This window comes from Palaemon carinicauda, chromosome 45, assembly GCF_036898095.1.
Source record: "Palaemon carinicauda isolate YSFRI2023 chromosome 45, ASM3689809v2, whole genome shotgun sequence".
Taxonomy (NCBI): Eukaryota; Metazoa; Arthropoda; class Malacostraca; order Decapoda; family Palaemonidae; genus Palaemon; species Palaemon carinicauda.
Window position 1 is genome coordinate 28287215 of NC_090769.1, and position 15434 is coordinate 28302648.

The 15434-nt window shown below is 34.3% G+C and overlaps 1 pseudogene; it reads left to right on the forward strand.

Annotated features, from left to right (window-relative positions):
* Positions 1-8388: 8388 nt before the first annotated feature.
* The window catches only part of LOC137634872 (fibrinogen C domain-containing protein 1-A-like), a 527818-nt pseudogene continuing 520772 nt past the window's right edge, over positions 8389-15434 (forward strand).

Genomic DNA, 15434 nt, shown 5'->3' on the forward strand with positions numbered 1-15434 from the left:
TCACAAATTGCTAGTGGAATTGCATTGTCTATTTCAACTATAACAACACTTGATCTTGCAAGCACAGCTTCAGTAGTTTGAAATTACAGTGTAAAGTCAGAACACATTAAAATCACAGTCTTTTTAACTGATTACGTTTCTTCATTTATATCTTTGCAAGTTTAATATGCAACTTTAACATCATTACAAATGCGTCTATGTACAATCACGAGGTTTCCATGAAATCGTTTAAATAAACAAGTCTTGTTTTCGTCGTACCCAAATGGCCATACTTACTCCTGCCTAGGTGATATGCATTTTTGACCAGTGAAATTCAGCAGTGGAAGCATGTTTCATCCATAAATAAACAAGATTACAAGGAGGGTGACTGCCATTTTTATCTTTCGCGCATTAATCTGCTTTCCCTCGCACCTTTGAGCTTTCCTCGTCTTTCCAAGATTCTCTGAAGACACGTCATTTGGGTTTTAAAGCGTAAGACGTTATATTAAATCCTTTTTCCCCAGTGGGCTGTTCTATCGGCTTAAGGAAACAAGCGAATTGCAAAGGAACAGTCGTTCTACGTTCTTTATTTAATGGAGGAAATGAGGATGAATTTCATCATTACGTTACCGTGGCATTGGTTGGTTCAAACGTCTGTGCAGAAGGTTCTTTAGCAGCGCAGCGTCAATCACCTTTATTATTATTATTATTATTATTATTATTATTATTATTATTATTACTTTCTAGGCTACAACCCTATTTGGAAAAGCAGGATGCTATAAGCTCAGGGGCTCCAGCAAGGAAAATGGCCCAGTGAGGAAAGGAAACTTAAGGGAAAATAAAATATTTCAAGAAGAGTAACATTAAAGTAAATATCTCCTAAATAAACTATAAAATCTTTAACAAAACAAGAGGAAGAGAAATAAGATAGAATAGTGTGCCCGAGTGTACCCTCAAGCAAGAGAACTCTAACCAAAGACAGTGGAAGACCATGGTATAGAGGCTATGGCACTACCCAAGACTAGAGAACAATGGTTTGATTTTGGAGTGTCCTTCTCCTAGAAGAGCTGCTTACCATAGATAAAGAGCCTCTTCTACCCCTAACAAGAGGAAAGTGGCCACTGAACAATTACAGTGCAGTAGTTAACCCCTCAGATTTAGAAGAATTGTTTGCTAATCTCCATGTTGTCAAGTGTATGAGGAGAGAGGAGAATATGTAATAAATAGGCTAGACTATTTAGTTTGTGTGTAGGCAAAGGAAAAATGAACCGTAACCAGAGAGAAGGATCCAATGTAGTACTGTCAGGCCAGTCAAAAGACTTCATAACTCTCTAGCGGTAGTATCTCAACGGGTGGCTGGTGCCCAGGCCAACCTACTACCTACTACTTTGCATTACAAGATCTCTTACTTTTCCCCAGATATAATGGGCCAGAACAGATAATAGTTCCAAATTGTAGATAGAGACAATTTTCCCATTTATATACACTAGATACCTATTGCATTTTGAAGTCCTTACTTAACACGGTAAACATGTTTCACATACCAGCTCATTGGTGTCTATCATTGACTCTACAATCAGACAAAATATAAATACATTGGCAAAACACTGAATGAGTAACCCTGAGATCTTACCATGGCATTTGTTATTATTCTTAAGCCCAAATAAAAACAAAAGATCTCGAGTAAACTAAACAATCAAAGACCTTGGTTGATATTTGCTTATTCTCGTTGATAAACTTGTAAGACAGGCATAGGGAGCAGAGAAACGATACAGATAGAGACGACTGGCGAATTCTAACCGAGGCCCTTTATGTCAATAAGCGTAGGAGATGATGATGATGAAGTTGATAAACAGGAAAATCCATTCAATCATTGGCCCATCTTGACTATTTATGTGTCTGGTATGAGAATGATAAACAGTATTAGTGACAATTTAGTCATTGAAATTACTCTTTTGTCAAATAAGAACTCTCTTCTTTAATCCGTTTTCCTAATTTATAATCTTCCAGCCTTTATGTGACCTGAAGTCATCCTTTTGGAGAGGGTGCCGCCTTTTTTGGGGTCTTTTGGAAGAGATAAATTTCTTATCCCTGATCTTGATATTAATATCTGGTGCCGCCGTTCAGTTAGATCTTTATGCATGTTGCATAATATTTTTCATAGTTCTGATCACCCTTTGCATTCGGATCTTCGCAGACAGTACCATCCTGTACGCAGTACTAGGTATGCAGTTAATTTTAAGTCTTGCTTTCATTATAAGGCTCAACACTACATAGTATTCTGTAAGCTTTGTTGCCTTCACCAAAATCGAAGATTTTGCGAAGGGTATGTTTTCACCCCAGTCGTCATTTATTCATTTGTTTTTTTTATTGTGAGCAATTTTACACATAAACTACTGTACTGATTTTGACCAAACTTTGTAGTCATGTCGGCTATGACCCAAGGTTGAATCTGTAACATTTTGGATGAAGTAAATCAAAGTACCAGTTCACAGCAGTACTTTGAAAATAATCGAAATGTTAAGCAAATGGCAGATTTTTTTTTTTTTTTTTTTTGTGAACATTACGCAAAAACTACCGAACCAATTCCAACGAAACTCCGTGGACATGTGGGGGTATGACCCAAGGACATATCCATTAGATTTTGAAGAAAATACAGCGAAGTAGAAGTGCGCAGTGGAGTTAAGATTAAATTAAAACTTCTTGGCGTGGAGAAGGCATGCTCTCTACTGAGTGCCCCTCCAGTTCCAGCTGTGACCAGATTGTGGAATGGTCTTCCTAATCTGGCGGTTATGTTGAACAGGTTGACATGACATAAGTGTCTCTTCATGGTTTATATATGACAGATCTATTCTAACATTATTACTGATCTTAAAATAATGTATAATCTTTATTCATTACTTCATATATACAGTTTATTTGCTTTTTCGTTATTTCCTTGTAGGTCTTGCAACTAGGGTCGTATTTTAGCTAATAATAATAATAATAATAATAATAATAATAATAATAATAATAATAATGATGATGATGATAATAATAATAATAATAATAACAACTAGAGAAGCCCTCTGGGAGTGAAGACCTCCGCCATGGCAGCTCATTTCTTGAAACCAGCTTATCTTTCCCAGAATTAATTTAGACCGTAGGCGTATTTGAAGTCTGTGTGGCAACCATGTGCGAACTAGGGGTTAAGGTTAGGGTTAATGCTGTCGATCTTTTGCTCGACCTTGACCTTGACGTTTAACCTAATACTTTCAAAATTGATTCACTTCCATGTCTCATCATGACAATTAAGCCCTGAAAGTTTCACTACTCCATGAGTAAAATTATGACGAGGAAGTTGTTCACAAGAAAACAAACGGAGAAACAGGTGTGAAAGTATAACCACCTCCCAACTTCGTTGGCGGAGGTAAGAATAATAATAAGAGCCTTCTATCTTCCATTGTTCCTATCAGCAGCTTCTTAAATGTTGAAAGGTCACTGTATTTCCTTTTTACTTGATATATACGGAATTGTGCTGGGTTGTTCAGCAAGCCTTAGAATTGAGAAAGGCACGAATCAATGAAAAGAACACACTTTTTAATTGCATGCGCCTAAACCCAAACACGCTTACATATAATCCAGCCAGAATACTAGCTCTAGGGTTAATGATTTCCGTTGCTTGTGTAGCCTAATCGAGTAGATTTTTTTTTTATTTTACAATATTATGTCTGCTATGTATGGCAGGTTAAGAGGCCCCATAGGTCTATTTGCTGAGTCATCCATCAGTAGCCATTGGCTAGTTTTCCCTGGGTCTAGTTTGGATGTTAAGATGTTGATCATATGTCTTTGCCACGCATAAGTGGCTACTCTCCTCTTGGTAAGGGTAGAAGAGACTCTCAAGCTATGGCAAGCAGCTCTTATAGGAGAAGGACACTTCAAAATCTAACCATTGTTCTCTAGTCTTCGGTAGTGTCATAGCCTTTGTACCATGGTCTTCCACTGTCGTAGGTTAGAGTTCCCTTGCTTGAGGGTATATTCGGGCACACTTTTCTATCTAATTTCTCTTCCTCTTGTTTTGTTAAAGTATTTATAGTTTATTTAGGAAATATTTATCTTAATGTTGTTACTGCTCTTGAAATATTTGATGTTCCCATTTTTCCTTGTTTCCTTTCCTCACTGGGCTATTTTCCTTGTTCGGGCCCCTGGGCTTATAGCATCCTGCTTTTCCAACTAGTGTTGTAGCTTAATAATAATAATAATAATAATAATAAGCAACATTTGAACGCTCAAACTAAAGTCTAGTTCATACGAATTACTTTCAAATGACAACTTTTCAAATCTTGTTGTGTTTATTGTCCATTCTAATAATTTTTCAAATTTTTCTCATTTTCAACATTTTAGGACGTTGTCAGTACGTTGTATTTGAAATTGTATTTTTACGGTAAAGAATTATATAGTGAATATTCTTATATTATAATTGCACTATACTCATTTTTTTTAATGAGACGCATTTGCACCGACTCGCAGCAGTGCCCCTTTAGCTCGGAAAAGTTTCCTGACCGCTGATTGGTTAGAAATATCTTGTCCAACCAATCAGCGACCAGGAAACGTTCCCGACCTAAAAGGGTACCCCTGCGAGTCGGTGTAAATCTGCCTCGCTAAAAATAATTGACTATAGTATCTTTTTTATTTGAGCCTGTAATCTACTGTATATTAAAATAACGAATATTCTCTCTCTCTCTCTCTCTCTCTCTCTCTCTCTCTCTCTCTCTCTCTCTCTCTCTCTCTAAAGGAAAACGTAGAATATCTCTCACTTCAAAGGAAACTTTCAAAGAGCTGGAAGCCTTTGGTGTAAATGATTACTGATAAGCTTCGTTATATAGCAAAGTGTTTAGCTTCTTATACCTTCCATATTAACATCAATCATAGAATAAGGGTTGATAACAGAAAGAGAGAGAGAGAGAGAGAGAGAGAGAGAGAGAGAGAGAGAGAGAGAGAGAGAGAGAGAGAGGGCGATCGCCTCATAGGTAACAGATGAAATAAGAATAAAAGACTTTGTAATGTTTAATCAAAGAATAGGGTGAACAGGGAAAGCAAAATATAGACAGAATGACAAAATTCGCAAGAAGCGAGAAAGGCAAAGTAAAGATGAAAAATGATTAAAGGTTAGATGATATATATTGTAGTTTCAAAACTTAGCCAAACATAACAGACTGTTTAAGAGAAATAAGAAAATGAAACAAGTAAAATCTCTTTTCGAAGTGATTTAGGCCTATGCAAATCAACCGCCATTTCCAAAGTTATTTCTCCGATTATTATTAAAGCGGCTGTTATTTTACATGTTATTGTTGCAACCAATTTCAAATGCAATTTCCCCTTTTCTGTGTTGTAGAAGAACATCTTAAAGTAGAATCACATTTTTTCCAGTTTACAACAATGTTTCTTTGTAATTTCTATTTATAGATCGGTGGTGAATTTTCTTTCTTGATAATTAAATTTCTAGTCTCTCTCTCTCTCTCTCTCTCTCTCTCTCTCTCTCTCTCTCTCTTTTAATTAGTGTTATTAATGAACTTCCAGAATCTCTTAGAAGATTGCTAAGGATATGATGGATAAAAATTATTATTATTATTATTATTATTATTATTATTACTTGTTAAGCTACATCCCTAGTTAGAAAAGCAGAATGCTATAAGCCCAGGGGCCCCAACAGGGAAAATAGCCCAATGAGGGAAGGAAACAAGGAAAAATAAAATATTTTAAGAACAGTAACAATATTAAAATAAATATTTCCTATATAAACTATAAAAATTTTAACAAAACAAGGAGAGAAATTAGTTAAAATAGTGTCCCCGAGTGTCCCCTCAAGCTTTTGTATTCATCGTTCATAATAATAATAATAATAATAATAATAATAAATAAAACTAGAATAAAACATACCAGAAAACAATAAGAAAAAACTTGTTAGAATGGTGGTAGCAAATATGTGAAGCTCCTATAACTCCACTTTCCAGTTAACGGCCATACCTACTGTATTGACTCTGGGCCATACCACGTTGAAAATAGAACCTGTTTTCCACTTCAGGTGGGACAATGAAAAACAATAACGACAAATCCTGTTTCCAGAACTCTAGATGAAGAAGAGGAGGTGGGGGGGGGGGTAAGTCCTCAAAACAACCAAGTTGCACATGATTTTAGGCCAAGTGAGGGGTAAATGCTGTGGCACTTGCCGCAGATAAAGTTTGGTATACAAAATGATGAAGTTGTCATTCATATGACCACCTGTCTATGGTGAAGGTGTAGTTTAGATATAGGACTAAAGAGTAGTCTTGTTAAGCACACTGAATAGGTGTTCATAGTATCAATTATTTTCAAGAGCATTTATATATATATATATATATATATATATATATATATATATATATATATATATACACACACACACACACATATATATATATATATATATATATATATATATATATATATATATATATATATATATATATATATATATACCTCTATCACCTCCTCTATTACTTAAGAGGGTTCAGCTTTTCAGTTTCTCATTTCTAGACCTACGCATTTTTTTCTCGCCATCAGTAAATGCTAGGCCTATTTACAGGAAATTGGAGAAGTATTGCCCTGAATAATTGGCGCCATTTTCAGGTTAAGTTGTGCTTAGTTGAACTTTGTCAGGTTCGTAGTTTAGTCTAGGCCTGCCACCTACACAGCTTATCTATAAATGGGTCTCCTGTGGTCAATAAAATGGACGGGGTGGTCTAGAAACCTCACCTTGGAAACTTCCTTAGGAATCAAAAGGTTGTATCGTTCCGGTATCTATTTACCTAAGGACAAAAGCCCTATGTAAATAGAAATATGAATATGTTTGTGTATTACGTATGTATTTATGTAAATAAGCTCGTTCCATTTGAACAAAAAAAAATCCTAAATTATTTTTCGGGGATTCAACAAGTCTACCAAAACTTCCAGAATCTCTTAGAAGATTGCTAAGGATATGATAGATAAAAATTATCATTATTATTATTATTATTGCTTTAATTTTGTTCATGATAATAATAATAATAATAATAATAATAATAATAATAATAATAATATAATAATAATGAAATAAAAGTAAAATTAAAACAAAACATATCGCCAGAAAACAACAAGAAAAAACTTGTTAGAATGACGGTAGCAATCTTTGAAGGAAACATATGACAAGAAAATATGTGAAGCTCCTGTAACTCCTGTTTCCAGTTAACGGTCATATCACGTTGAAAATAGGGCCCGTGTTCCACGTAAGGTGGGGCAATCAAAAACAACAACGACAAATCCTGTTTCCAGAACTCTAGATGAAGAAGAGGATGGAGGGGGGAGGGGAGAAGTCCTCAAAATAACTAAGGTACACATTACTTTAGGCCGAGGGTAAATGCTGTGGCACTTGCCGCAGATGAAGTTTGGTATACAAAATGATGAAGAAGCGGTCATTCAATTGATTACCTCCACCTACCTATGGTGAAGGTGTAGCTTAGATATAGGACTAAAGAAGAGCAGTCTTGTAAAGTACAATGAATGGGTGTTCATAATTTAAATTATTTTCAAGAGCACACACACACACACACACACACACACACACACATATATATATATATATATATATATATATATATATATATATATATATATATATATATATATACCTCTAACACCTCCTCTATTGTCACTTAAAAAGGTTCAGCTTTTCAATTTCTCTTTTCTAGGCCTACGCATTTTTCTCGCCAACAGTAAATGCTAGACCTATTCACAGGAAATTGGAGAAGTCTTGCCATGAATAATTGGCGTCATTTTAAGGTTCAGTAAACGTTATTTGTGCTCAGTAGAAGTCTGTTAGGTTCGTGGTTTAATCTAGGCCTGCCACCTACACAGCTTATCTATGAATGGGTGTCCTGTGGTTAATGAAATGGGCGGGGTGGTCTAGAAACTGCACCTTGGAAACTTGCTTAAGAACCAGAAGGTTGTATCCTTCCGGTATCAATTCACCTAAAGACAAAAGCCTTTTGTAAATAGAAATACGAATACGTTTGTGTATCACATATGTATTTAAGTAAACAAGCACGTGCCGTCTGAAACAAAATCCTGTAGAATTTTTCGGGGATTCAACAAGTCTAACATGACGTGAAAATCTCAATGTCAGTCATACCAACGCCTTACAAATCATAACCATGTCTATTAATCATTAGTTCTGGTCCCTAATCGATACTGGAAATGAACGTTCGACAATTTAAAGCCCAGAGCCGTATAAAAGGAACGTCAAGTTGAATATATGTTGTGTATATTTGCTTGAAACACAATGATTGATTTGCCTTTGCAAGCTTTATTGCTTAGCGCAGCGAGACCCGGCTATGGAGGTATACAAGGGAGGGACGACGAGGCAGCATATAAAGATGGTCTCGCGCAAGCTTGCAGCTCAGTGTCTCTCAGAGTGTGAGCGTGTAAATATCGTCGATCACCTCTCGGCTTCCATCACTGGTAGACTAGACCTTGGGCAAACTGTGCTGTTGCTGGGCTGGGCAATGTGTGTGTGCACGTTACTATGATAATATAGCTTCCACATCGGTACTTAGTAGACGCAATTACAGTGAATGCAGTTGTTAAGTCTGTACTCGAGCGTATGATAAATAAACGTCATATAGTAATGTGTAATTAAGTCTAGTCTCAGGAGCCAAACCAGGTTCCTGGCCGTTTCTGAGTAAACATGAAATTTGCATGAGGAAAAATGTAGACATTGATAGCAACATGGACAGATGCACTCGTTCTTACATCGATAGACAACCAAGCATTTCATCCTGCTGGCAAGAAAACATCTGAAGAGTGATAGCAGTTTTTGAAGCACAGATATGCCTTCATTTAGATACTGAACTCATCTCTTAACATACAAATTGAATGATTTTCTTGTTATCGATGTAGACATGATATAACTCGAAGTATTATTTAAGAACAGAGTGCTTGCAATATATTTGTGAAACTCCGTATTTTTTTAAGACTATAGTCTATATATATATATATATATATATATATATATATATATATATATATATATATATAGATATATATATATATATATATATATATATATATATATATATATATATATATAGATATATATATATATATATATATATATATATATATATATATATATATATATATATATATATATATATATATATAGGTATGGTCCTAACGATGTATTTTATATTACTCTTCCCTAGTTTATATATATATATATATATATATATATATATATATATATATATATATATATATATATATATATATAATATGTATATAATATATATATATATATATATATATATATATATATATATATATATATGTGTGTGTGTGTGTGTGTGTGTGCTGTATCACTTTCTGAGTGGTGATACATTATGGTTGTGAAAGGGTTCGAGTAGCTCCAACATAGCAAACCTTTACTAGTCTAGGCTACTCATACTAGGTTGGTTTGCTTTGAGCGATCAGACCAAAATCTTCCATCACCAATCCGCAATGGTGTTGAAAATGGCCAAACCTCAGACATGACCAACACATGTCCTAGGCCTTTGTTCTGCAGTGAACTAAAAATGGCGGAATATATATATATATATATATATATATATATATATATATATATATATATATATATATATATATATATATATATATATATATATATATATATATTCGTCCCATAATGTTGATTGTTAAACGTATATGCATAGTATACTTAGATATCTAGATTTGGCCATCTTATTCATTGTAGGAATCGCATTCTAATTATCATAGTCCTCAAGTTTATAGTTTAGTTTTGATAGAAGAATTTATATGCAAGTACATAGGAGAGCATAACTGGCTTCAAAAAGCAGTACTTGCCGTTGGTCTGAATTGTTAAAATTTTTAGCTCTACGCTCATAGTGCTATTTATTGTGTATTTGATTTAGCCGAGCCTTTTTTATTAATTTATTTTTTGTTGTATTTTGGTGTCTTAAATTGGTTTAGTTCACACATATATATTTGCATATATATATATATATATATATATATATATATATATATATATATATATATATATATATATATATATATAATTTTATCCAAAACTAAGGTGTTTTCGCTGACGTTACATTCATAGATTAAAATAACAAATCGTAGATGAAGATCTTGTACCGAAAACTACCATAACATTATTTGCTATATATACAGTTTGCTCATCAGCAACTAGGGTATCTTTCATTCCCACACTGCAGCTCTCTCTCTCTCTCTCTCTCTCTCTCTCTTCTCTCTCTCTCTCTCTCTCTCTCTCTCTCTCTCTCTATATATATATATATATATATATATATATATATATATATATATATATATATATACACACACACATACACTTATGTGGCGACGCGCAAGTACAGTATATCTACCCGTATATTCATATGTTTCTACTTTTCCGCTGTAGGCTGATGTTGGTCTTCATCGCCTTTCGGGTATTTAATACAAAGTTTAATTAATCCATCCACTAGTATATATAGATTCCTTATTTCCGCTGAGAAAATGCGATGATGGGATGACACTGATTGAGGCTTGGCTTTTAGACGCTTTTTTATTTGCTATTCGCCCATTTCATTGTAAAAGTCCAGTTCTTTTAGTTCGTAATTAGCCTACATTTTATTTTATTTCACAAATTTCTTTGTTCATTTTTGCTGTTATTTCTTGTAAACACACACACGCGAATATATATATATATATATATATATATATATATATATATATATGTGTGTGTGTGTGTGTGTGTGTGTATGTGTGTGTGTGTGTGTCTGTGTGTGTGTGTATGTGTATTATACATAAGAATAGTTTCCTTTAATCTTTTTTTTTCTATATCCAAACAAGTACCTCCTTATCCACAGTTTGTTATACATGAAGAGTTTATCATTTTTGGCAACGGTGACAGAAACATGTCACAACATCACTTAGGTAGTTCATTTATGAGTGTCAAGCTCCGTCTGCCATATGTCCCAGAACACAACTATAACCATTAGGAAGAGGAAATGAAATAGGGTAAAATGTGGTAATGAATCGTTGGGTCTACATTTTCTCTAGGTGTGGTCTCGGCTGACTTTTGAATGACGTGTGTTCGTGTGAGCGTTGATTTACTTTTTTGGAGGTTTTGAAATGCCTGAAGATGTCCTAGGGGGTGTATACTGTATATTGTATTTCAATGTACATATTTATTTAATAATCAACTCGCAAACTTGATAAATTTTCGTAGATTTTATTTTTCTAAACGAAAGAAAATTTTGTCTTCTGAATAAAATGGGAGAAAAAAATAGTTAATAGTTAAAAGAGCGAAAAAAATAAAAATGGTTTGTTTCATCCACAAGGAAACTTGTTCAAGCTCTTGGTAAATTGCACACCAACGCTGGTGCTTAGCCACTTACAACGCAAGACAATAAAACTTATTTTAGTTAAAGTACATCCTCACCGTGAAAAGACTATTGTTACACTGAAGGACCAGAAATAGGAAATAAAATTCAGGTAAAATGGCGGCAACTTCATGAAGCGATTGTCCGTTAGTGTGTTACCCGCAAGTATCTTCTGGAAATGATAACTAAATCAACTGCTCTACATTTACGGTTATTTGAATATTTTTAGTTATATAGGGAAAATGATTTACTATGAGAGAGAGAGAGAGAGAGAGAGAGAGAGAGAGAGAGAGAGAGAGAGAGAGAGAGAGAGAGAGAATATTTCTTTAAATAATGTATATCAACCATATACGAATCAAGTAACGGTTAGGCCTATGTTGGATAACATTATTGTATCGCATACTCGGTAACTAGGCTTATATTGGATAATATCATATCGCATACCCGGTAACATTAGTCTAGTAGCTATCAAGTGAGGTGTTATGTTGGTTTGAAAAGTGCTTGTAACCTCGAGTACATGTAATTTTAAATATGGTTGTTAAACTGATTTTCCGTTAGTGGCTGTTAGCCATTGTTTACCGACAAACTGGTTGTTCTCATCTGTGTAGTTATTGGTGTTTGATAGTTGTTAGGAGCGATATCTTTTATGAAGTAGAATATGATTCTTATTTTTCTTTATTGTATTGGTAAATAATTTTTATCTCTTGTAGTAGTGTTCCAGTAGCATAATGGCTTTCCTAGCATGCGGTATGAAAACAAAATAGCTTTGTAATTTAGATTATTGAAAACCATTAAGAGGATTTTTATCGACATTGTATTATTATTATTATTATTATTATTATTATTATTATTATTATTAGCCAAGCTATAACCCTAGTTATAAAAGCAAGATGATATAAACCCAAGGGCTCCAAGCAGGGAGAAATAGCCCAGTGAGGAAAGGAAGTAAGGAAATAGATAAACGATATGGAAAAAAAATAGAAAAAAAATTAAAAACAGTAACAATATCAAAACAGATATGTCAAATATAAGCTTTAAACAGACTTATATCAGAGTTCATACAATGTTTAAAACCCGATAATTTACCCAACACTTACAGTACTTTCTCTTGCAACCGAATCTAGTCAGATCTCTCCTTCCCTGACTTTTGAATGGAAGTAAAGGGTCTCCTGAACTGCAGCGATGTCTTCAACAACTGTCCTTCGACCGGGCGTGGATCGCCTTTCAATAATTCATGTTGCATTATATGCAAAGCTTGTGCGCTAGCTTCGCTAAGACTTATTGGTCATTTGTAGCTTTTCTATTCTTGGAATTGAAGTAGCTGAAAGATGTCTGCTGTACACGTTAGGGCAATTTGTTCTTCTGCAATACCCCAAACATTGTAGAGTTATTATTATTATTATTATTATTATTATTTGCTAAGCAACAACTCTAGTTGGAAAAGCAGGATGCTATAAGCCCAGAGGCTCCAGCAGAGAAAATAGCCCAGTGAGATAAGGAAACAAGGTATCAAGAGAAGTATCTTATTAGGTGATATTTGTGACCTATGAAAAAAAGGTGAAACAGAACATCAATTTTCATGCCCGAAATTAGGAAAATTAAGAGAACGTGATACAAGAGTGAGTCTCATTGCAAAATTATAGCAGGAACCCGGCTATAAAACCGAATGAAGAACTGCAAAATCTGATAGCAAGGTATAAAGGGGTATAATAAAACTTGAGATTTTCAATAAGCTTATTGGTTGCTGTTACAGGAAAACGTTGGATTGTAGTACTTAGTATAAGCTAAGAAACCTTGCGCCTATTTTTTAGCCTAGTTGACAAAGTGCCCGCAACCATTTTTATGTGAAGCGAGTAGTTAGGAGCCAGGGTACTACCGATAATGCTAAAAATAAATGTTATTATTATTACTATTATTATTATCATTATTGTTGTTGTTATTATTATTATTATTGTTATTATTATTATCATTGGGAAACCAATTGTCAAAACACTAACAAAAGAAAAAATAAAACCATTATCATTAACGGCGGCAGCAGAAGCTAAAGAAATTTATCGTTAGGTTCAAGTTTTCGCAAAGCAATTATTGGGAACCGATTCCTGATGTTGTCATATGCAAAAACTGCAATGAAATTCAATAGTCTCTCTCTCTCTCTCTCTCTCTCTCTCTCTCTCTCTCTCTCTCTCTCTCTCTCTCTCTCTCTCTCTCTCTTCCATTATGTCCTTAACGGACAAAACTTGCCGCGTAAGAAAGTAGTACAGAATTAAATACTGATAATATTAAAAGATGGATGCCCTTCCTAGATGGTCTTCATAGCTCGAACTACTTTTCACTGTTTTTATTAATCAAGAAACAATACCATTAAGATAATTTACGTTTCCAGTAGAGTTTTTATAAGGTTTTTGATTATACTATACTTTGTCTACTAGCCTATACTGTCAACGTCGTATTACTTTTATTTCGTGACTAGGCCTATATCTTTGCCACATTGTGTTTGTCGTACTGTTCAGATTTCACCCTTGTGTTCCGTACCATAGTTGGAGAACGCGTGGCTAGCGAGAGAAGACGTGCTACTTGGTTTATCCAATGAATTATTCAAATGTAGTTGATTCTTGAACTGTTGTGATTTGTAAACCGGGGACACTGTAATGACTGCAAACTTTAAATTTAAAGGTACCTGGCTTCACTGGTTTCCCGATGCTCATGAACATTTTTCAGTATATTATTCTTTCTGTTGCATTTTTCATGGAGCCCAGTTGATACTAGGTCAAATAAATCTTATTTATATTATATGAAAATATATAAGATAATGGCAATGGTGATATAATTATAATGGATTTTGTACGGAAACTTATAGTTTGGTTATTTTGCTAATTTTCTTGCTGCATGGATTGTTTTTATTATGAAGCTAATGCGTCTCTCAAGAGCTTTTGTTTTTGGCGTGAGTTAAGTGTATATGACAACCAGATGCGTAACACCAAAACATGCTTTGTATTATATCCTGAGAAGTAACTGCGGCACTTTCGAGCTAATCTTGGTCGCGTAGACTCGTATCGCGTATCTGAAGTGGTTGCTCTCTATAAATATTTTCGTAATGAGGCTTTACAAGTACTAACGAGATTATTGTGAAAACTAATACACAGAGCAACTGGGAAGTGCTTGGAGCCCACCCAGAAATCAAATTAGAAATGTAATATTTATATTCGTGGAAGATAGAAAAAGTTAATAACAAATTCCTAAGTATTTTTTTTTTCTGCTGCTCAGGGTCATAGTTGAAACGAGAAATTCCTGTGATTTACCGCCCCACAGATGTCATGATATATTGGGTAAACAGCTGACAGTTGCGCATCTGTCAAAACAGGCGTCTGGTGTCGTTGTACGTCTATTGCCTTGGAAATCATTGTTCTCCTAACGGTAATCTGTTTTGTGCCTGCCACAAACGGACGCTACTGAACTGGCCGTTAGCAATGGTGTCAAGGCGTCAATGTCATTGTGTCCTGCAATAAATATTGCGTGACGTTCATTACCATCGAGTATATTTTTTGTTTTCTGCAAAAAGTATATTATTAATTTAAATATATTTTGCGAATGTATTTCCAACATGTTAAGTCGAAGAAAAGAATGATATTCTTAGTCTAATTTTTATTATTCTATAGAGATTTTATATCGATGTAGAACGAATAACATATTCTTGTTTGTCATTATGGGGACCCCGAAAGCTAATTTGAAATGCATAAGCCATTGCAAAATCACATTGATGGTTTATTTTGATTAAGGGTATTGAATGCACCAGTGACATAGCTGGGTTTCAGCATGAGGGACAGCTGATGCAATTAGGATTAATCAGATTTCTGCCGTATTATCAAGCAGGGAAAGTTACGTAATTAGAGATTGCACGGATTGAAATGTAAAAGTTTTGTTATTGAAGCGAAATGTAAAGTAGCCCAATGGAATGCTATTTGGAAATACGTAGGTAGAGAGATATTGATGAATGTGTTT